The sequence below is a fragment of the Castor canadensis genome, chromosome 18, assembly GCF_047511655.1.
Source record: "Castor canadensis chromosome 18, mCasCan1.hap1v2, whole genome shotgun sequence".
NCBI lineage: Eukaryota > Metazoa > Chordata > Mammalia > Rodentia > Castoridae > Castor > Castor canadensis.
Window position 1 is genome coordinate 43,298,181 of NC_133403.1, and position 24,874 is coordinate 43,323,054.

The 24,874-nt window shown below is 40.2% G+C and overlaps 1 long non-coding RNA gene across 1 annotated transcript; it reads right to left on the minus strand.

Moving 5' to 3' along the window:
• Window positions 1–1,440: 1,440 nt before the first annotated feature.
• Window positions 1,441–24,874, minus strand: LOC141418829 (uncharacterized). The gene is made up of 2 exons (XR_012443466.1): window positions 24,782–24,874; window positions 1,441–1,627 (listed from the first exon to the last, which is right to left on the minus strand). It is a non-coding gene; the product is annotated as an uncharacterized lncRNA (long non-coding RNA).

Here is a 24,874-nt window from a genome sequence, read left to right on the forward strand (position 1 = left end):
GGGTGTGAAGTCAAGTTCAAGGAAAGACTATAAAGTAGCAGAATCTACATTTCCTGGATGAGTTTCCTGTGGCTCCTTTTGAAGCAGCAGAATGTGTTCTTGCTGGAGAAAGGGTGTGGCCTTAGGGTGACTGTGTGCTGGAATCCAGGTGAAGGAAAAGCACCTGATTTACCTGGAATCCTTTGCCCTGTATTCTTCATACTTTTCCAGGCCTGGAAGGTGCCCAGCTCTCCTGCCTGTCCTGACACTGCCTTGGGCAGCTAGCCGTTCTGTGGCAGCAGTGATGTTGGTAGGCAACATTAGGCATAGGTGTCCAGATATTAAAAATGATTGCTTTGACTTTGAGCTATACTTCTCTGTGAGAAAGAGGAGAATCAATAACTAATTCCATTTGAAAAAGACAAAGCAAGGCTCACACAGGCTGTGAACTGGTTAAAATAAGCCTGCAATGGCAAGAGTGTAGGTGACTTGTATTTAGGACATAAGACTGCCACACCATCTATTTGAAGACCTCCGTGATGCTCACAAGAGGAAATGCTTTTGTGTTTCTAATCCTGGCTAATTTCACTTAACACGTACTTCAACTGTGTACATTTACCTTCAAACCCCATGTCATTACTCCTTGTGGCTGAATAATACTCTATTGTGTATATATACCACAATTTCATGATCCATCCATCAGTTGTAGGGCACCTGGGTTGTTTCCAGAGCTTGGCTATCATGAATAGTTCTCCAGTGAACTTTGGTGTACAGGTGTCTCTACTGCATCCTGACTTCCGTTCTTTTGGGTAGATGCCCAGGACTGGTAGCACTGGATTCTCTCATATGTGCAAGATAGATCCAAAGATAAACATATACACAAAAACAAGCATGATCATATACAAACTCAGTTGTAGAACATGTTTGTAATAGTGAACCTGCTCTGTGGAACTTGGGGAAAGAGATAAAAGAAAAGAGAATGATAGAGCATCAGTAAAATCATATACCATAAGATGTGAAGGTGGAGGATATAAGGATGTGTATTAAAAGCTGTTGAAAAATGGGAGGTGGGAGGAAAAGGGGTAAGGAAGAGTATTTGAAGAGATTGAACAGACCAAAGTAAAGCACACCCACAGTGGGCATACATCAAGACACTCCTTTGAACATCAATTCAAATATTAATTATGAGAACCAGGACTGTATTAGTGGGAGGGGGGAGGATGAAAGAAGGAGATGGTAAGGTTATGGTATATGGTTGATGGACTTCATACACCTATGTGAAACAGAACTAAAAAACCTCTTGCAATTGCTTTAAGTGGGGTAAGGAAGAGGCTGAGGGGAAGAAACGATGGAGGCAATGTAACTAATGTACAATATAAGACTAATTGGAATTGTCACTACAAATCCTCCCCTGTACAATGAATATATCCTAATAAAATTTTTTGAATAAAAAGGAGGAAATGCTGCATTCCTGTGGCTTCTGTTTAATCATCCATAAAATAGAAATCCTGAAGTCAATGTCATCATTAGAGTGATCGATGGGTCATCTGTGAGATGTGTCAGAAGGCTTTGCAAATGTACACAACCACTTCAAGCGCTGCTTCTTCAAGCATGGCTCCCACGCCTCTGGAGACTTATAAACAGGGTTCTGGTGGGAAAAGGAAGAGACTTAAAAAAATTACATGAATACTTATAAATTTTATAGGAATGCACATTAGAAAATAAAGTAAGTACAATATAAAGCCAATGATAACATATTATTGTTTGAATTCTAGCTATGCCTCAACCATGTCCATGAACAAAAAACTTCAGCAAACAATGCTGCCTTCTGCTCAGAGCCTGGAAGGATAGAGAAGACGGATCTTACCAGTCAACAACAGCACTTCTTGCTTTCTAATTTTAAAACATTCTGCTTTGTTGTGTTCATTCCAGTGACACCTAAAATGTGTAAGTAATTTTTACTGTGTGGACCTGGTCACTAAATGACACTCTTATGTTTAGGGAAATGTGACCTAAGAGATAGCATTGTTTAAATTTTTGTGTAGTAGTAGGCATTTTTTCATTCATCCAACATTCATTCATTCATTCAGCAAAGAATATGTTAATGGAAAAATACTGAGGGACTCACTGATAATTGGGACACAATTTATGACCTTGACTGGGTTCTTATTGTATTAGAGGAGAAACCAATTTGAAATACTCTTCTATAAATATGGGCAAGACGTGTAAGGGAATATAAAAGAATAAAGACCGAGATTCAGGAAAGACACATAGAGTTGGTGATATTTGAATTGAATGTGGAATTTGAGTAGGAGTTCAGCAGACAAACGAGAGCAAGAATGGCATGTCAGATTCAGGTAAAAAGTTTGGAGGTATATAAGAATGTGATGTGTGAGAAATCTCTTCTTGTACACTTATATAGTGAAAGGGAGGCCATCTTAAGTATATTTTATGGAAAGGGAAATGGTTACAAATGCAAGCAGTGTCTTCAAAAGCTTTGGAATGTGTGTTGGAGTTGGGACTTATTACATGCTCAGAAGTAGAGAACACCACCAGCAAGGGTATGCCTGTGGCAGACATCAAATCACTGCCAGCATTCTGTCCTGCTAGAGTCCATTCCTTCCTTCTGGAGACAGAACTCTCTCTGGCTACCTCTACTGACTGTTTAGAAATGATAACTGATATGAAGTCCATTTCTTATTTCTGTTGGAGTCTGTGGAGGTAGAAATGGCTTTTACTAAGGATGAGAATATTATGCAAGTGAGACCTAGGATTGTTTATTTACAGATCTATATATTTCAAGATATATAGATGCAAGGTGTGGCTTAAGTGACAGAGCACCTGCTTTGCAAGCTTGAAGTCCTGAACTTACACCTCAGTCACCCCCTCCAGATATACATTATCTATAAGCAAAAGTTCTATTTAAAAAATCAATCAAGTGAACAAATAAGTAGCAAAACACACCCACTTAATGACACATCTCCCTTAAATGGGATTAGAATCTTGCAACTAGATTGACTTCAGAACCAAGGTTAAAAAGTGTTGGCTCTGATTTGTTTATTTGCTTATGTTGAAAAATTAGGAAATTCTAAACTTGTTGTTTTTCTTGAAAATCTTGAAAATTTGCAACTGTCAAAGCAACAATGAAGTCCATTGGATCAGCAGTTGCTGGTTGCTGGCTAATGCTTGTTTACTCTGATCATGGTTAAAGGCATTTCCTGTTAAAATCCTTTCTCAGTGTCCACGACGGATTGGTTCCAGGAGTAAATTGGATATTCAAATTCTCAAATGCCCAAGTCCCTCATATAAAATGGCTCAACTTTTGCATATGCTTTAAATCAATTCTGGCTGACTTATAATACCCAATACAATGCAGTGTGATATAAGCAGTTGTTATACTGTATTGCTTAGAGAAGAAGGACAGAAAGCCTGAACATCTTAGCAGACATTCAGTTTTTTTACCCCAAGGATTTATGTGCTGAGGTAGGTTGAATGCCTACCCCATGGATATGGAGGACTGGTTGTATTTATACAGAACCTCCATTATTTGTTCCTGGTACTAGCCCACACTCTGGAGGGTCTCCTATTTTCTTTTCTTCTCTCTCTTTTCTTTCCTTTATTTTATTTTAAATTAATTGGCTCCTGTTCATCTGTCCTAGTGTGACCAGTGGGTAGTCTCAGAAGATCCTGGTTGAGATCTCAGGTCCTTGGTGTCCTTGCGCAAAGAACGGAATGAAAACACACAGATTGCAAAGCAGCAGAAAAGTTTTATTGCTGAAAGTACACGCCATGAGAGAGGAGGAGCGGGCTCTGAGCAAGGTGGTTTGGATGGGTATTTATACACTGCAGAGGTGAGTGTGTGTGGGGGGAGTGGCTTGGGTGGTGCTTAGGAGTGGTTTTTGATGACTGACAGGTTGTACGTGTGCGTTTACTCTGTTACAATGAGGTGCAGCCCATGTTCCTTAGGCTATAAGGAGAGGCCCATGTGAGCATGCTCCACTTTGGGTCCAGATGAAAATGCTATTTCAAAAGGGGCCGTTCTGGATGGAGCCAGGCCATCTGTTCCCAGTGAGATGATCTATGGTGTGAGGAGGCTACCTGTCCTCCAGGACTTTCTCTGAATTTCCTGCCTCAGTACCTCATAAAATATTCCCAGGTAGTAGCCCTAAAAAATCACAAATAAATAACATTCATATGCAATGAGTTATGTTACAGACATATAAATGAAATATGGTAATGTTCTTTTTTTTTTTTTCTGTCCTCACAAAAATCCAGGATTTTCCTTATGGGAACTTTATGAATTAAGTAACGCTTAAGTTTTGTTATGCAAGGGTGACTTAGGTGATGCGGAACAGGAGTCTGTAGAGCCTGGATTCTGAACAGCTTTCTAATGATAAAAGATGTTGAACAGAAAATCTTAGGCTTTCTGCTTTTTTTTTAAATGCATATAAAAGAGCCTTAAGAGTTCCAGAGCTTGTTCTGATTCTAGGGATGACACTGGATTGAAGTGTCTTGGATCGGGTGCCAGGCCCACTCTTGTAATCCCAGCTACTCAGAAGGCGCAGATCAGAAGGACTGCAGTTTGAGTCTACTCCAGAGAAAAAGTATGTGAAACCCTATCTCAACCAACAAGCTGGGCATGGCAGGTTGCACCTGTCACCCCGGCTATGTGCGGGAGACTATAAGTGGAGGATTGCACTATGAGGCTAGTCTAGGCGAAACCTCAAGACCTTACCTCAAAATAACTAATGTAAAAAAGTGCTGGAGGCGTAGCTATCGTGGTAGAGCCAAGAGAGAGGTCCTGAATTCAAAGTCTAGTACTGCCAACAATTGTGTCTTGAATCAGGAATTTAGGAGGCAGCAAACGGACAAAGAAAAACTCTTGGTGCAGAACCTCTGTGCTACGTTTTATTCTAGTGTCTTACTAACACGAACCTCTTCTCTTTGGCAGGTGTGCCTGTAGGGTACTGTAAGCTCATCGTCAAGTTCTGGTGCCTGGTCTCAGTTTCATCACTGTGCACCCCCAGGTTCAGGGCTCTGGAGGGGGTGCACAGTTCCTGGGTGAGGTTTCCTGCATCTCTCTATGGTGCCCAAAACACAGGCATTTGTTTGGGCTCAGCATCTTTTTAGCATCACAGGCTGTTAGTGTAACAAGAAGCCAGTCAGCTGCTGCATTTTCAGTTCTTATAGAAACTCCTGTTATCATTTTTTCTTTGATGATCCTGGGCACAGTAATGAGGTCTTAAATCCTTCAAACATGCTCCTACAGGCAGTTACCAGTTCTGTTAGTGTGACCTTTTCAACAGTGTATGATTTAGGTGCGTGATCATTTGTCTTCTGTTTTTAAATAACAGCAATCAAAGAGAGGGGCGAGGAGCCAACAGAATGCCTTGATGGCCTATAAAAGGTTCCTGGACACCTTTGAGCCCCCATCTGCCAGCCATTCGATGTTTAAATGACCACACTAGGTTTGATTTGGCTGGAGATTGTTTTCTTAAGACATATGTCAACACAAAGTTAGGAAAACACTCATGGCCTCTGCTTTGAAGTTGGATGTGTTGGGTTTGGGATCACTTTAAGCCATTCCCATGAAGTCATCAGGGAGGGTAATGGCCATACAGACCTGGTGTGCTGATGAATATTGTGGTAAATAAAAGAGAAATGTCCAGAGGATTGTGACTTGCAAAATGGACTAGGTGTGGCATTATTCACTGGTGCAGGGAGCCATCCCAGCAGCCCAAGTTCAATGTTACACCCCTTGACTCAGTTACCTCACTACTGTCTCTGCATCCATTAGACATACAGGCACCTTACAGGCTGTGATTCTGCACTGAGTTGATGCTGATTTTGTGTCTCCTGTTATGAAGTGATCTTTAACCCTTCCATTTACACACCAAGGCTCACAATGACATTTTCCTGGAGTGTTTCATAATGTCGTCAAAAATGACATGAGTTTAAAAAGAGAGCTTCTATTGTCTAAATCTTAACCTGCTAGACTTTGCATCTGAAAGGTCTTTCCTGGCTCCCAGACCTGAATCAAGAGATCATCAAAAAATGATGTAGTCTCATTTTGCAAAATTATGATTCAGAGGATAAATATAATTACCACGTTTCATTGCATCTCCAAGCACTTTGCCAATTAGGATGTGAATCACTCCACATCCCAGCAGTTCTGGGGGTTTAAAGCATTGTCTTTGTAATTGGAAAAGAATGTAATTTTTAGGAACATAAGGTCAACTTTCATGCAACTTTAAATATAGGATGAAAGTAATATGGAATGCACACAAGGTTTCTTATCATGGGCATTGAATAGATAGGTTAATGGAAAACTAATACACAAAAAAATCCAAAGGTCAGATAACTCCACAGATACACATTTACGCTTTTTCCTTATTAACACTGGGTAACACAAAACTGCTTTTCTGGGATTCCATTTATCAGTCTGTGTCATCAGTCAATGCCTAGACATCTCTCGCTATACGATCATGTTACTTTGCCCTGGTGTCCAGTACGTCAGGGCTGTAGCCATTGAACTGCATGAACTCTCATTGTTGTTGGTTTTGGTTTATGTTCTGCTGATGCAGCTCAAAGTTCTATCTCCTCCCCAAAAGTTTGTGAATGGGAAGAGTACAAGAAAAGTATACGTGATAGTGAAATTAACCTCATTGCTCTTCCTCTCCCAGGTAGAGGTCACCATCTGCCTGTTCTGAGTCCCCCGTAGACTCGGACCTTGGACATGAGGTTGAGCCTTGGGAATTCTTTCTGTTCCTAGTGACCCAACCACTGCTGGACACCGTGCAGGAAGGGAAGAGATTCTGGTGGAGAGCTGGTGCTTCCTCAATCATTCCCTTTATTAGCATCTGTGATTCTAAGATTCTGTGGTCCTTGTGTGGATAACGGGTTCCTGTGTTGAGCTCTCAGAACCTGACCAGTTCTCTGAGACCTTTTGAAGTTCTGTCACAGTTCTTTCTGGGAAAGATATGCTAACCTGACCTTTGAGTCAGTGGTTAGGAACACATAAAATTGTGTTCAAGCACTCAGTTGTGAAGCCCGTCAATGCATCCACAGACCAATGGAATGTCATTCTCATATATATATATATATATATATATATACATATACATATATGAGAAATATATATATATATATACATGAGAAATATATATACATATATAATATATGCTTATATTATAGAAAATATATGGAAGTAAAAACCAAGCTTGCACAGATCAAAGAAAATACAATTATTTCCCTTACAGTGAGATTTGTCAGTCAGTGTCACTGGCAGAAGTCTTCAGGGGCTGGGTAAAAAAGATGAGATAAAGTATAGATTTTAGGCTGATAGGTTTTCATAGTGTTTGCTATTATTTAGCAACTTTGCCTCAGGTAAAGTATATTAGCAACATACCTCAGAAAATATGTTTGTTATTTGAACTTGAAGAGATATTTTCTCCTTGAAGAGAAAGCCTTAATGGAATCAGGTGAATACAATCTGTCTGCAATGGGAAAAGCCTCATTGTAATTAATTTCGTCCTAAGTAGTCCAGGAAAGTGAATTTTCTCTGCACCCTGACACTGCAGTGTTTAAGACTGTGGTCTATGGCCTGAAGGAGGGAAGGGCAAAAAATATTCCTTGATGTTTTTAGCCTCAATTTAAACTTTTACCTTCAAAATAAAATTTAAAAATATATACTAAGATAGTTTATGCCCCATCTATGACCCCTGTGTTCTTCAATCTTAAAGGAAATCATTTCCATTAATTTACTACTAGTCCCATTGTTTTACTATGTCAATAAAATCAAATATATGTATGCTTATATCTCCAAACTCTAGTTCTTACAAAAAAAAGTACCATCCTGTACACTGCTCCGTACTTGGCTTGTTTTACTTCATAATATTTTCAGGAGATCTTTCCGTGCCTACATAGATAAGACCTCATTCTCCATCATGACTCATGATTTCCCATTGTGGACTATGGCAGAGCTGGCTCCCACTTTTTAAATATCCTCTGTCAATAAAATTTGTTCATGTATTAGTGCTCCAAGCAGGACATGCCCTGATATTTGTTTAACAATTCACCGCTTTCAAAGACTCTCTACTTTGAAGCTTATAACAGTTTTGCAAAGACAAAGGTTAATATCTATGTTAACAGTGGTAACTGAAGTCACACACCCTGTTAAGTGACACCAACATGACCACAATGTTCCCCCAGAGCTATTCTGTGTCCTCCAATCTTGGGGACACCAAGGTTAAGCTCCCAATAGCAGGTGTTCCTATCTGCGAGCAGCTCACATTCTTCCACCTCTGTTCTTAGAATGTGATTTGTGACTTATCCTTGAGATCTCCTGCTCTCATGAATGTGATTTTGGTTTTTGACAGCAAAATTTCCAGAATAGGCATGAAGACATGCCTTGACCAGATTATCAATTTAGTAATAGTGAAATTGAAAAATAGATGCCCTTCAATATCCAAATTCACTAAAGACTGGGAGAAATGGAAAAAAAAAACAAGAAAGTCATATTGAGTCAATTTTTAAATTATTAAATAAAACTGAAATTATGCATACATATAAAAGTTGCATTCCCTTCTGCCACACACACATACACTACCAGCCTCACAATAGCCAGACCTGAGTCATGTTTACCTCCAAATATTCTCTATGCAAAGCATAGACAAACCCTAATGCCCAGTAGGTCTGTTGATAAATAACTACCCAGTGAATTAATGAGACCTGCATGGCTGGACTCAGCCTAAGGAGAAGGAAGCAGATCACTGACCCTGACTTCTGCCTGTGATGTGACAACATTCCCAAGAAGTCCAGACTTCTAAGCAGAACTACAGAATCCGTGTTTTCTTATGAGGCTGGCCGACTGCAGGTCAACAGGTGTCACATGGGATTTTACTTCTTGCATATCTGTGTGTCTTTGTGTGGCCAGTTACTCCAAGTACTTTCAAAAGAAAGTGGCTGTGCTATGTTAGAGGGCATAATGATAAAGAGTGCATCTTGGCAGGTCCTCCAGCATGGAAAGTGGTATCTTTAGGGTTCACTAGGAAAGCCAGGAGAAAGAAGCCATACATCCAGGAATGGTAAAAATCCGAAGTCAAAGGAGCTACCACAGTACTTCCTTTCCCAGAATGCTGCTGTGCAGATGTTCACAGCAATGCAATGTATTTAATCAATAGATTTAACTCATTTTGAGCACCAATTAGACACCAGGCAGTGTTTTCCCTAAACTTGCAGGCATGAATAAAAAAATGCAGTTATCAATCATCTCTGGAGTTGTCTGTATCACAAAGACATACTTCCTGCTCTAAACCAATTAATACCATAAAACTAAACATCCATGAAATCACTTTTGGTTTATAGCCATATGCTGACACCACCTGTATTGTTATATACTTTGCTAATTTTATTCAGATTATTTAAGGGAAACTTTCTGTTTCACTATCATAAATAGATAATCATCTTATTTTTCCATAAATTGGGGATAAATTAAATGCTAATTTTATTCAGATTATTTAAGGGAAACTTTCTGTTTCACTATCATAAATAGATAATCATCTTATTTTTCCATAAATTGGGGATAAATTAAATGCTAATTTTATTCAGATTATTTAAGGGAAACTTTCTGTTTCACTATCATAAATAGATAATCATCTTATTTTTCCATAAATTGGGGATAAATTAAATGCTAATTTTATTCAGATTATTTAAGGGAAACTTTCTGTTTCACTATCATAAATAGATAATCATCTTATTTTTCCATAAATTGGGGATAAACTAAGAATTAAAGCAAACAAAGTAATTAATGTTATTGATTCCCTTTATACCCTGCTGTTCCCCCTGTAGCTGTACGTTTTCCATATCTGTTAAATATGGGTGATTACCCAGGGTTGGGGGAGCACTAAAGGATGCTAGCACCAAAGATAATCTCCTCGGCCATCAGGTAGTTGGAAAGAGAATAGAAAAAGTAGCAACCAGAACCATAAACCTCAATGCTACTTAATTCCTATTTTTTGTGCCACCTTATATCATCCTCCAGGTATATGACCCTGGATATTTTCACTGTGAACATGTGAGAGTGACTTTGGTACCTTTTGAGAGCCTTGTGATATATTCTAAAGAATGTGGGTTTGAAAGTCAGAAGGAATAACGCTCACAATTGCTGCCCCCATGCCACCATATTCACTTCAGGGATATTGAAAGGATCAATACAAATCAGCTGTATACAGGGAGGAGACATAACCAAAGAAGGGAAAATGGCCTAGGCTTGAATCCCACCTCTGCAGATCACTGGGTGACCTTTGGGAAGTTAGCTCACCTCTCTGTGCCTTGGGTTCCTCTTCTGCACAAGCAGCAATAGTAATGATATTGATGTAATTGAGTCTTGTGTGACTATTAAATGAGTTAAGTACATGTAGCTGTCACCCACTGTTGGTTCTCACTACAATATGTAGCATAGAATGGGCTCCAGAACAAAGTAGGGATATTAAGCTATCTCTTGGACTGAATCTATGTCCAGTGGTGGACTTCAGATTAGTCAGCTTATCAGTAGACAAGGACCTGTCAGAGTAGGAGGCAAGGCAGGCAAGTTCAGAGGGAAGATTTGTAGAGTTAATGCCCAGAAGAGCCAGGCAGAACAGAATTTCATGGTCAGTAGGGTGGGGATTATGGCTATTTCTCATGTGGGTGAAAACACTGTCAACAAATGAGGAGGGATGGCTCTTCCAGACTGAAGGAAGATGAGAGAGAGTGAACAAGGGCAAAGTGACTTTGTAGTTTCCGGTTGGGAAGTTGTAGGTGGAGTGAGATTCCAGGAGGAGATGTACCTTGTGACCTTAAAGACTATTACAGTCAGAGAAGATATTCTGTAGAGCTAAAAATGCAACTCAGTGGAACAGAAGGTTGAAGCAGCCCTTAGAAATGATGAATATTTCCAGAGGTTCTAAAATATTATTCAAGAGGTCACTGGACAGTCATGCTTTCATTATGGGATATTTTAAAATTTTGTTTCGGTGGTACTAGGGATTGAACTCAGGGCTTCATGCTTGGTAGACAGGGGCTCTATCACTTGAGCCATACCACTGGCTTAATTATGGGAAACTTGACGCCTTAGAAGGAGAGAACATTCCAGAGGGATGTCTAGGACCACTCAAGAGTCCCCGATCAGAAATCAAGGAAACAGTTGAAAATGATGGGGATAGAAGGAAGAAACCCAGAGAGGACACAGATCAGCTAACCGAGTGTGAGTGTGTGTGTGTGTGTGTGTGTTGGAATAGAAGAGGGAAAATGACTATTACTCACAAGAGCTGTGAAATTAAAGGAATCAAGTGGAATTAAACAAATTATACTTGAGACACTTCCCTCAGGAGAGTAAGCCTTCCCTTCAGGTATTCTTCTTGCTTCACTTTCTTTTCTCCTTCTTTCCCCCAGTTGTACTAACTGTAGGTGAGGTCATCCATAATTATTTGCAGTTCACACAAAGACTCCTCTTGTGTGACTCATTTGATCTAAATGATATAAATGTGAGATCTGCAGGGGTCAGTCATTGTCCATTCTTTTATGTGATACAGAAATTTAGTAGTTTCAGAGAAGTATGCTATTTGGCTCAGGTCACATATGTAATTGGTGAGGGACACAAAAATCTCAGCAAGCCTTCCAACTCAGAACCTTACGTTCGCCAGATAGACCAGAGCTTCTGAATTGTTGGCACCTGAAAAGACTTATTCATTTTATTTTATTTTAAATTAGAATCATCTCTAGTAAGTCTTATGCAAGCAGTTGGAGGTGGGTCCCTAGAAATGATAGGCTTTTCTATATCCTCTGGTAATGATAAGACTTGGAAATCACTGAATTGCCCAAATCTGTCCTGCAGTTGAAATTGGATGGAGGAACCATTTCTCCATTCAACCACAGAATGATGCTATTATGGCTGACATTCTCTTTCACCGCATATAGAGAAGAAAAGGGCAATTATTTTGTGTGATTTCTTACTGGGCTATTTCTCTTGTGCTTGTCATTCCTGGGCTCTGGGTCACACGGTCTTTATTTTTATTTTGTTTTCTGTTTCATAACATTCATCACCTCAGCCATTCAGTAGTAAATATTTTCAGCTATTTCTAAGAGGAAACCATTGTGGCATGCCTCAGAGAGATACACCAATAAATATCCAATGCATGCTTCCTGTGCTCAAAATCTAAATGCATCATGTCTATATATTCTGTAACCTCCTCATTAGGGTTGGGAAATAGTGACTGTCTTACAATAGACTTTTAACCCTGGGAATGAGCCCTCTGAAGGTTCTGCACATCCCTGTGTTTGAGGCATGCTCTAAAGAGTTTATCCAAAGGAGTATGGTTTGCCAGGCTGGGGGAATGTGAGTTAGGAAAGGATGTAGAACCAGGGGCAAGTGGACACAGCCATACAGAGGACCTGAATTCCCTAGAGATAGAAGTGATTTAGCAGTATATCATGGTTATATCTGGAAGAAATAAAAGGATCTGGATGTAGAGAAAGATGTAGCAAAGACAAATGGAAGAGTTTAACTGAAAAAGGGCAAGAATGAGAAGAGAAAAGTGGCCAGTATAAGGATGACTTCTACAGCACCCAGGAGTATGTGTGCACATACACACATGCACACACGTGCTGGGGAAGAAGAAGCAGACATGAGACGCAGGAAGTGGTATGGAGGACATTGTCCAATGGAGGGTGTGCGCTCCCTTCCAGGCATCCTTCTTATAGGGTTGTATTTATTGGCAGGATAGGCTGTACTGGGCTCTTTGTGTATGTTGAGGGAGGGGAGATGGATTCTCTGTTTCTTTGGTGGGAACTTAGGTAGGTCAGGAAATGAAATGCCTTCCAGCAGACTGAGCAGCCTATGAAATATCACCCTTCTGAGGCATCAGTATCTTTTGAAAAGATGAAGAAGGGAAGCTGGGCAGGACTTATTGGGAGATAATCATTTCATTTTTGTTATTTCTGTGAATGTTATGCAAGAATTTTTGTGCCTTATTAGAGTTACTTCACTTTGTCTTTTAAAGCTGCAGGGACAGAAGCCTGGCTATATGGGTTCCCCAGGTTGTCCTGTTGGGATATCATGCTCAGAGTCTCCCTTTACCAAGAGAACTGAGCATGGGGCCAGCACGATCTGCCATCACCTGACTCAGAGAGGAGTGATACTCAAAGCTAGGAAGGTTGCTTCGATCAGAAAGCACATTTGAAAATCTGTGCTTTCTGCCTTTGCCATAAACCAATTTATGGCAATCACAATTCACTTTTATGACACTATTTCCACAACCAGTGTATCAAAGAGTCTATAAAAGAGAGGTGCATTGTAAACACATTAGGAATAAAAGAAAAAAATGTCAGCAAACACTATCTTTTCTTTTAGTTTTGGAAATCATTATCTGCCAAAGAAATTAAGTGTCTTGAAGCAATGAATCCCCAGCATGGGGGCATAATGAGAGAAAGGATGACTGCCTATGGGGAAAATCTGATTTTCAAGGCAGACTAGAACACTGGGACGAGAGGGACAGAATATGCTCTCCTGCGGTGCAACAGTGAAGTGAATTAAATAGGAAAGTGTTTATGTTGAATAATGTCTTTTAACTCTACATTTGGTTTGCATTATGTGGGAAGATGGAGTTTGCTGTTAATGGCTGCTCTGTTCATCTCCCAGTTTAGCAGCTGCTCAGATTGTGGAAGGAGAAGAAGAAGAGCCATGCTTACCTGTCAGGTCATCCCTGATGGCTACCTATTTCTTCCAGTCATGGTTCTGCCACCTTGGGAGGTGGTGTGTGATCAACGGTAAGAAATGAGTACCTTCCAGCTAACAGCTGGGATGTTCCCCAGAAATTACCTGTGGGTTATTCCTATGCATTCTGTTTGTATTAACTTACTGATCACCACAATAATCTTAAACAGCAACTATTTAATTAGCTCCATCTTATAGATGGGGCTCTGGGGCATGGTACCTGAAATACCTTGTACAACTCATCTGATGCAAGCGTGTGAGGCTGGAATGAAACTCAAGCAGTTTGGGGCAAATTGCTCTGATCCTTGGTCCTAGACCTTTCCAAGGAGCTCAGGGATTGATCCTGGCTCCTGGTTTTCCATGGATTTGCCTTCCTTCCTACTTCTTCTAATGTTTTCTCTGCCTGAGCTTTGCCTTTGGACTTGGTTTTCCAAACAGATTTAGAAAATATACTTGCTTTTACTTCCAACTTTTCTGGAGCTATTACTCAGAATGCTTGCTGGGGAGCATCCAGAGTACTTGCAACCCATCTCAGAAGATGACAGGAGCCCATATTGAGATTCACTGTGGGTTTCTTTTCTTTTCTTTCACTACGTAACAAATGCCAAGGCTGGCTTCCAGCTCTCTGTTCTCCTGCCTCAGTATCCCAAGTGCTGGAATAATAAGCATCTGCCTCCAGGACCACTCTACCCTGATTTTAAGTTTAAATCAAAACATGTTGGGAATTCCCTGTTTCCCTAAGAGGCTCCAGTCACATTTGGCATTATGCAGTTTGAGACAACCCACGTGGACCATTAGAACTCTCGTTATAATGGGAAAATATAACAGCCCATATTAGCAGAGATGGGGGAGGGGTGGAGATGGGACAGGTGTGATAACAATTTTAGTCTGGGTCTCAAACAGCATTTGTAGTTTTTCTTCCTTGCCCCCTTTCTCCCTCCTCTCTTTAAAACTGCATCAGTCTACACTGTGAGTAGACTCACTTTTGCTAAGCTGCATAAAATGTTAAATGGCTTTAGACAAGACTTTGTAAGTCTGGAGATCTTAAGGGTTTGGATGAATCCAATGAATAGAAAAAGGTAGATTAGTCTTTTCACTTTTCAGTTCTGTGTTCTTTGCACTATAGCAGTGCTTTTCAACTCTTTTTATCATGACTCATAGTAAAATGTCTTGTTTTGTAAGTCATTACAAACACACATTCAAATGTACATGTGTACACAAAATAAACAAATGTCTTACCAGAAATAATTTCCCTTACTAATGCAACTACAATAAAATAATTTAATACCAAATGTGATTTTATTATTAGACTATTTCACTTTTGTAAAAATTCATTGATATTCATTGATTGTGACTAATTAACTCAATGTAAAGAACCATTAATGATTTTCTACCCATAGTTTGAAAAACACATTGTCTTGCCTTTATATATATATATATATATATATATGTATATTATCATCAAGTCCTTTACAGATGAAGTTCTCCAGCCTCTGGTGTCCAACCTCAACCTCATTGTCTGGATCATTCCAGAATGCAGCCACAGAGTTTGATGCTGGAGCTTGGGGTTGCCCATCCATCCTCATTCAAATTCAGGTGCCTAGACCTGCTTATATGTTCACTGGTCTAAAGATTCATGGGGGACCCTGCCTTGTCCTCCACTGTCAACTCCGTCTTTGGATCTGCCACACAGTAGGGTAACAGAATGATTACACCATGCTGAAAATAGTGAGAGTTTCCTTACAGATTGGTTTTATTTTCATACGTATAAAATATGTGGGCAGATTTATCATGTAGTGTATCCCTGTTTTTATACTTCATTACTTAGGATGGTTAACCAACAAACTTATCTTTAAGGTGACTTGCCTTATTTTCCCTTTTAAAGTCTCATGTGCCATTGAAGAGTGTCATTTAAAATGTGTCCTTGTATGTGATCATAAACACAGTTGGTAATCCTATTATTAGTACAGTTTATTGCAGTAATTAGTGATCTTAAGGCATTACATACCTGTGTCAGGCTAAATACACAGATTGTAAATGTCTGAGTGAATTCTGTCTAAAATCTGTCCTTGCATCGAACTCAAAAGCACATGCTAACCTTTAAACATATTAAAGCAATGATAAGTTCAAGAGGGATATAATTTTAAACACCTCTTGTAGAACTTCTAAAATTAAAGTTGTAGAGAGTTAATAAAATGATCAGAAATGTGCAGCATCTTCTCAGTAGCCACTACTTACCTGTAGCTGTCAGCATCTGCATTCGTGACTACCTGGTGTGGGTTCCATGCTATCTCAAGATGCTTGTAAAGGGCTGATAGAGTGGTTCAAGTGTTAGAGTGCCTGCCTAGCAAGTGTGAGGTCCTGAGTTTAAATCTCAGTAAATCCCCCCAAAATATGCTTGTAATCACAAGATAACCTCATGTAATGAATCCCCAACAAAACATATGTTCATGGTTTATATAAATAGAAGGTTTCTTGCTAGCTGCTATGCTTCTTAGACCACTATGGGAATTTTTAAAGCACTAAATAATCTAGGCATTCATTGCTAGTGAGAATAACCTTTTTGCAATTCTTTTTCATATATACCTTCAGATGTTTGGAAAATGGTGTGAACCTGCAGTAGGCTTATTTTTGTCTGCTGACAGTTGGAAATCATGGGGAAACAGTGGAGCATATTCCAGAGGAGAGGAAAAACCTCCAATTGAAGCAGCTGAATTTATGCAACCACTTCATAGTCAACGTATCTCATTATCCAAACCAACCTAGAAATTACCACTGATATGCATGAAAGAGGAATTGCCTAGGAAATAACTTCCCATCAAAGTTGTCAATATACCAGAAACAAAGAATGATGATTCCATTTCCCTGCATGTAGAACTCCATCTATCAAATGATCATAACTGTGACTCTGGAAAAGACAAAACTTTTTTCAGGTGTGCACTGAGGCATAAAAGCAATGGGTATTTTCAAAATCACAAAACAGAACTGTGTGAGGTGTAGTTATTATGAAAAACATAAAGAATGAAAACTCAAAATATAAGAGGAAAATTCAAGATACATAAAATTGTTCAATAAAATATATTTATGTGAGTATAGCATTACATATTCTAAAGAATGAAGAAGGATTCCAGATTAGGGACATAGTACAACCCATCTGTGACTTACAATATGGCAGCCTCTAAAATGAGAATTGCCCAAGAATGGCTTGTTCTAGCCTCTGGTGAGCTGTTGGCAGCTCTGAGACACAGAATATGATGGGGTAAGAGGTGGGAAGACCATCAGGATGGCATCCGAGGCAGTTTTATGACTCGACATGGGCCCTGGGTTATACAGCTGCCCACTTACAATTCATTTTTATGGACCAGAATACAACGACTCAGTAAACTCTTGAGTTTTTTTTTCCAGTACAGGAGTTTGAACTCAGAGCCTCACACTAGCTTGGCCGGTGCTCTATACTCCCAGCCCTTTTGCTATAGTTATTTTTCAAATAGAGTCTCACATTTTTGCTTGAGACCAGCCTTACACCATGTAGCTGGCATTACATGTCCCACCATACTTAGCTCATCGGTTGAAATGAGTGTGAAGGGGTCTCACTAACTTTATGCCTATCTGCTCTCAAACTGTGATCCTCCTGATCTCTACCTCCCAAGTAGGTGCGAGTTACTACCCCTGGCTCTCTTGAGTTTTGTCATATTAACACACAAGAAATTCTTTCTCTTTTTGTGGAATTACAATGCATTTGTAAACAAGATACAAATTACAGGTGATGTGGGGTTACATTCAGTAGCTTCTGCAATGTTACAACTAGAATGGGAAACTGAGGTGGATAATATCAGTGGATTTCCAGTTTGAGATAAGCTGTGGACTTAAGCTTAGATAGTTTTGCCCCCAGAAGAAACATCTTTGATGTCAGAACTGTCAGGCTGGGATTGGGGCACTGGCATCATCTGAGTAGAGATCAAGAGAGCAGCTAAATAGCCTACAAAACATAGACCAGGCTCCTCTTCCTCTCTTCTTGCCCCCCCGCCCAAAAAAAGGGAGTCACACCGAGCTGGTCTTTCCCAGACGGTGAGGCTTTGGTGGAAGAGGAGCACTTTGCCTAAGGAGGAGACAGTGGGAATTACCTAGAGATGAAGACTCTGATTGATGAAGTGTGACACATACACAGCTGTATGCACGATAGGACATGGAGCAAAAAGCCAGCTCACAGCATTGCTGTGCGGCAGAAATTTTCAGCAGAGCAGAGGGAGGATGGCTTTGTCTATTTCTGTTTTTACTTTGCTTTTCTTTTGGGTGGTATTAGGGCTTGAATCCAGGGCTTTGTGCTTGGTAGGCAAGTGCTCTACTACTTGAGCTGTGTCTCAGCCCTTTTCATTTTAGTTTTTTCAGGTTGGATCTCCTGCTTTTTCTCTAGTCCAGCTCAGACTGTGATCCTCCTACCTATACCTCCGGAGTAGCTGGGAATCAGCAGGTGTTGAACTACTGCCCCCTGCCGTCTTGGTCTCTTTAAAGTGAAGGAACAAACAGGAGTGATGAAGATCAGAAGAAAAGTCCATGGAAGGTAGGGTGACTTTAACAGGTCTCAGATCCAGCGTGGATAATAACCAGCCATACCAAAAGTCATTATCAGTTGATCTAATTGTTTCCAGCTAATTAGGTTCCAGATTTGAACACATCCCTTTTGTTTTTTTCCCAACTCATCAATATAAAACAGACCCTGTACTGTGCAGTATGTAATGTGAAGATAGAGACAAGGACTCAAATGCAATTCTTTAATGCAGTTCACTGGAAGCCTTAGGTCTTTATCTTTCTCTTAGCTTATTTGGAGTTTTAGTGGCTAAGCTGTCCAGTTATTGATTGGACAAGTCAATTTGATCCACCCACAAAAGGGATAGGTAAGATCCCTTCCTTTGCTGTGGGATGAAACGTCTCTTATCAGTCCTGAGGCAGGTACTAAAATCCCTCTCTTTAGAGGACAGTGGTCTCCTTGTGTCACACGGTGGCAGGTGAGATCACACAGTCCAACCACACAACCAAAACCCTGGGGCTCAGGAGCTCAGTTTCCATGACTCAGAGACACGACTTCAGAGGCCATAGTACATGGATGGAGAGGTGGCAGTCTAGGTGAGCGTCAGCTCATGGCTGCGTGAGATTTGAGGAGAGAGCAAAGCAGAAAACACTTGATGGTTTTGTTTTACAGGAATGGCAGCATATTTAGAAAGCCACAGGAATCTGAAAGGCTTATTCTCATTTCCTGTGCTGGGTGCAAGAATTACAGTGGGGACTGTGTCTTTCAGAGAACAACAGCTCATTTCAAAAGCAGCAAACACCTGGGGGTAATTTCATCGGGATTCTACACAATTGAGTTAACTTATTTTTTTCTTAATTAAAGTGACAATTTTATTCTTCATTGTCTGTGTGGACACAGTGAAAGTGGTTCATATGTCATATGACTCATTTCATTTATAAAACAGCAGTATTTTAAGAGGATGTTGGAAAGTAATGCTAAAATATAAATTAGAGTTGCATGTATGTAATGTAGATAACACACTGAACCACCAAGAGAGGCACTGGATAGGAACTTCTTTAAATAAAAGCATGGAGAACAAGTGTCCTGGCTCACATCTGTAATCCCAGCTATTTGAGACATGGAGATAGATGGGAAGGATTACAGTGCCAGTTCAGACTTGGAAAAAAGTTAGTGAGACTCCTTCTCAACCAAAAAGCTAAGCATGGTGGTACATAACTGCAATCCCAGCTATGCCCTACACATAGGTCGGAGTGCTGCCTGAGTCCAGCCCCAGGCAAAAACATGAGATCCTATCCAAAAAGTAACTAAGGCAAAAAAGTGCTGTGGGTGAGGCTCAAGTGGTAGAACACCTGCCTTGCAAGTGAGTGGTCCTGAGTTCAAACCCCAGTACTGAAAATAAAAGCATGTATTGGCGAGAGAGGCTTCAGGCTAACTCCATTACTTGAGGCATTTGATAACGTTTGACCTAAAGTAATTGTGACCTGCAAGGAAAGTACTCCAATGAAGGACAAAACTTTGTCTTAATATAACCATTACCCTCTTACTATGCTTTAGCTACATTAATCTTTTAACAGTTTTTAATATTTTTGTTTTATTTGGGGTCATAACAAATTCACTCTCAACATGGGATCTTATTACTGGATGACTTATTTGCCTGGGGCACCTGCTACCTGAGCAATGAAACATATGTTGACTGGAAGTCCTATACAAGACTGTTCATGTCAGCCTCATTCATAATAACCCCAAACAGAACAACTCAAAGAATCATTAGGGTTAAACAAATCATGGTGTGTACATGGGATATGCTGCTCAATACTAATGAGATAAACTGGTGATCAAATGCATTAATTATCCAACGCTGTGTAACATATTACTCGAGAATATTCTGTTGTTTTAGTCACTTAAAACAGCTCCACTACAGAAGGAATGGCTGTCACCTGTGGGCTGGGGATTTAGAAGCTGCTCTCTGAAGTAGCCTCTCCTGAGGTTGCAGGAAGGTCATCAGCCCAGGTTACAGCCATCTGAAGGCTGATGTAGAACTGGAGAATGAACACCTACCCTCACTCACACTGCTGGCAACTTGGTGTGTGTGTGGGGGGCAGGGGGTGGTTCTTCCTACATAGCAGTTGGTTTTTCCCAGAAAGAGAAATCCAAGAGAGCCAGGCAGGAGTGGCAATGCTTTCTAAGATCAGTCATAAGGGCACATATAGTTTTGCTACTGTCAAATTTTATTTATTCCAAGTGAGTCACTGAGTTCAACCTACACTCAGGAGGAAGGGAATCTCTCTGTTATTTAAAGACAATCCTGGAAAAGGATTTGCTGCCAAATTGTTAACGGTGCCACACACAACCATATAGATGGGAAGACAGATGCTCTTTGTTTAGATAAAGTGTGACTTATACATATATTGCCCTTTTCAACTTTCACTGAAGACTGTAAAAAAAGGAGAGATCTATGTAATTCTCTGTACAAATTACACACTTAAGTAAAATGGTAACATCAGGTGAAAACTTTACCTTCTGCACCTGGACCTGAAACAAATAGGCAAGCTTTCTGGAGAGGGAGTTTTCTAAGACCTTTATAAGCAGGACCAGGTGTTTGAAAGTACAAGAGGAAGAGTTTCAAAGGGGAGTAATGTTGGACAATGTCAGGAGCACATGTGCCTCCCACTGTAGGGTGTCCTGCTTCAGGGTGTCCCAGGAAGTTTTGACAGACTCACCTGCAGGGCATGGGGGGGATCATGGCTTAGCTTCGGTACCCTCGGCTTCTTATCCAGTGTACACTAAGAGCAGAGCATGGTCAGAGCCCCATTCCTGGGTGGTGGTTTGCCATGAATGGCTTGGTCTTGTTTTTGCCAGTATTCCGCACAAATACTTTCGTGAGTGGCTTGACAAAGAAAGATTGGTCAATACTTTCTTTCTGATCCTGAAATCTTTCCCCTGGCTCCACTGTGGGTCCTCGCCAGTGGGTGGCCAGGGTGTTGTCGGGGTCCTAGTGGACCACTCCACAGATAGCCTCATAGTTTGTTGTAACCCAGTGGGAGAACCTGGAGAGAATTTGGTGGGGTTTTGGGGGGACTTGAGCCAAGTTTCTCTGTTTCTTTGAGAGATATTGGTGAGTGGTGATATGATTATTTTAAAAAGTTGAAACCAACATAATTTAAAGTGCAAAGCAAGGTGAACCAATGGTTTTCTGCCTGGGTGGAGAGTATCCTAAGATTCACAATGAGTTTGTAATGTATGAAGGCATATGGTGACCTGGTGTCACTTTCAATGACATCTATGTTTTAGAGGGACTTAGAAATCTCTCAGGAAAAAGTAGAAACCTAATAGATTTGCCTCTTTCCTTGAGGACAAACTATACCTCAATGATAACTAGAAGAGAGTCTCTTAGTCTTTTGTTCCAGGTGTTCTTATGTCTTGCCCTCAAAGTTAGCTACAGTCATTAGAAGATAAAACAAAATAGCTCCAATCTCAAGTGTTTAAAGTAAAAAATCTCTTAAAAGTAGATAAGAGGAAAGAAAAAGAACATCAGGCAAACCACTGGGAGGTTTGGATGGAAACTCATTTATTTAGGAAAATATAAAAGGATTGCCCCAAGAGGTGAAGAATTGAAGAAAAAGTGAAGGACCTAAATGAATAGAAAAGAAAAATCTTCAAAACTCTAACATACCTAATTACAGGAAGGGTGAGTTTAAGTCCTTCATGTAACTTTGCTAAAGGTGACAGGTTTGCCTCCTGATTTAATAGTGTTACATGGAGTCTGAGTGGCAACTCGGAGTTGCATATAAAGATTGGATCAGAAAATGTATACTAGCTGGATAGATGGGGAAAAGCTGTTTTGGAGAAACTAATCTGTGTGTGAAAATTCAACCAGAACAAGCATTTTACATTTAGAAAATGCCAGTGTGCAAATGAGATGTAAAACTTACCAAAAAAAATTAAAAATACAGCCTGAACTCCATCAAGTCTATGTAAGAAAATCCATTGAAATTATAGAACTTAGAAATTTATTGAGTATTAATAGAAGAAAAACTTCCCAAAATACCTGAAAATGTCAGCCATGTTGATTACAAGACGAAACTCACCAAGAGCTAAGGGACTGGAAGAAGAATTGAGGGGAAAAAACAAAACAAAACTGAAATAAACTACACTAAAAATACCTTTCCTTTTTTTGATTGCTTATAAGGAAAAAGAAAGAAAGAACACTGGAGAGAATAGTTCTGCAACTCTGTCCACCAAGAACAAGTTCAAAGACTTAAGGGGGAAATGCACACAGCAGGCACAGATGACCTGGGCCAGAGTTTAAATATGAAACTTTATCAAGCTGCCCTCCTGTTCCTGCATTCCAGAGGCAGCTCTGGGCAGGGCTGGGGGGACTGTGACTTGTACTGTAGGCTCAAAACCGAAGGAAAATACGTTAAGCACTGAAGGATCACTCAGCATTTAATGTGTGTTTGGTTCCTTTTTCTTTCACCTCAATTCACTAGAAAAAATTCAGCTTTTATGAAAATCCTTTGTAGATACACTATTTAATGCTTTATCTTTTACTTGACATAGGAGGTAGGAGGAGAAAAGGAAAATTAACATTTCAAATGCAGGACCAGCACTCTCCTGCAGCATATGTGTGTGTGTGTGTGTGTGTGTGTGTCTGTCTGTCTGTCTGTGTCTGTGTGTCTGTGTGTCTGTGTGTGTGTGCGTGTGTGTATGATGTATATATCCTCTGAGCAACCATTCCTCTTTATCTTTGTATGATTCTACTTTTTTCACAGTGAAGGACATTCCTCTTGGTGGTAAAAGATAACAAGATATGCCTCCTAAAACCTCTTCTTAGAATTTCCTGATTCACACTTTAACCTGCATCTCCACATTTAAATCAAGACAACATGGCTAAAGCACCAAATCCAAAGCCCATGAGGTAAATGTATAAGAAAGAAACAAACAATCCAACTAACAAAGGAGGTGAAATCCATCATCACCCAATCACCGTGATCACCAATGTCACCATCGTCCTCACTGTCATCATCTCTAGCTATCATTATCAATACCACCACCACCATCATAATCACCAGTGCCATCTCATCACCAATACCTCTACCACCATCATTAATCACCAATATCACCACCATCATTAATCAACATTATCACCACCATCATCTCATCACCACCACCACCATCATCATATCAGTATCAGCATCGTCACCAATGTCATTGTATTAGTCAGACTGTGTGTCACGGTGACAAAATACCTGACATAAACAACTTATGCAAGGATGGATTTATTTTGCCTCCTATTTTCAGAGACTACAGTTCACCATGGTGGGGAGGGTGTGGCAGAGCACAGAAGCTCACAACATAGTGGCCAGGAAGCAGAGGAGAGCACCTATGTAGCAGGCTTTCTTCTTTTCCCCTTCCTATTCCATTCAGGCCCGTTGTCACTGGGATGGTGCTGCTCACATTCAAGATGGGTCTTCCCCTCCTTAGTTAATGCTGTCTGGAAATGCCCTCAGAGACACACCCAGGGGTGTGCTTTACAAATATCTTAGGTACTTCTTCTTCCTTGTTTTTATTGGCAGTAGTGGAGTTCACATTTGCTAGGCAGTTGCTCTTACTACTTAAGCCATTCCACCAGCCCTTTTTTGTTGGTGATGGGTTTTTTCAAGATAGGGTGTCGGGAACTATTTGCCTGGGCTTGCTTCAAATTGCAACCCTCTTGATCTCTGTCTCCTGAGTAGCTAGGATTACAGGCATGAGCCACCAGTGTCCAGCTCCTAGGTACTTATCAATCCAATTAAGTTGGCAATCATATAAGCATCACCATAAGCATCACCACCACCCTTGCCATCACCATCACCATTACTGTCATCACTATAATCACCACTATCACAATCACCACTGTCAACACCACCACCATCACATCATCACCACCATCACTGTCACCATCATCACCACTAAACATCACAGTCATCACCATCACCAGCATCATCACAACCATCACCATCACCATCACAGTCAGGATGATTGTGTCAGCAATATGTAGCATTGCTCTCAGATAGAAGATAACAACATATCATATTTTCCATCCATTTTCTCGGACTGTCGTTGCTTTTAACTCTACCCTTCATGCATTAAGAATTGTCTCAAATGCCATCATTTTTATAAAATCACCCCAATCCTTCCCTTTCTTTGCTCCTCTTCATGGTTTAGCTCATGTGCTATCATACATTTGTGCTCTTGTTTTATTTAACTCTCCCGTACATCGTAGTGAGTTTCTAAAAGGTAGAATTGGCATCTTACCTATCATGGCAAAACCTGTACTCACTGTTCAAATTGAACAGTAATTTAGAATTTAAAATGTAAAATGAGTTTAGAATTTTAGGTAGAAAAATAGGAGTCTGTGTATTTACCCATAGAGGAAATTCAGCAGGGGTGATTTGAGTTTTTGTATTAGATTCTCATAAATGTATTAAGTAGACATTAATTATGCAAATACGTATATACATATGTATAGTACCTACCAGTTATTTTCATTTTTCCAGGAATTGAGAGGCAGGTCAAGCAACCAGACAAGGTCCTTGCTCTTAGGAAGCACACATGGTTGTCTTTGTTGG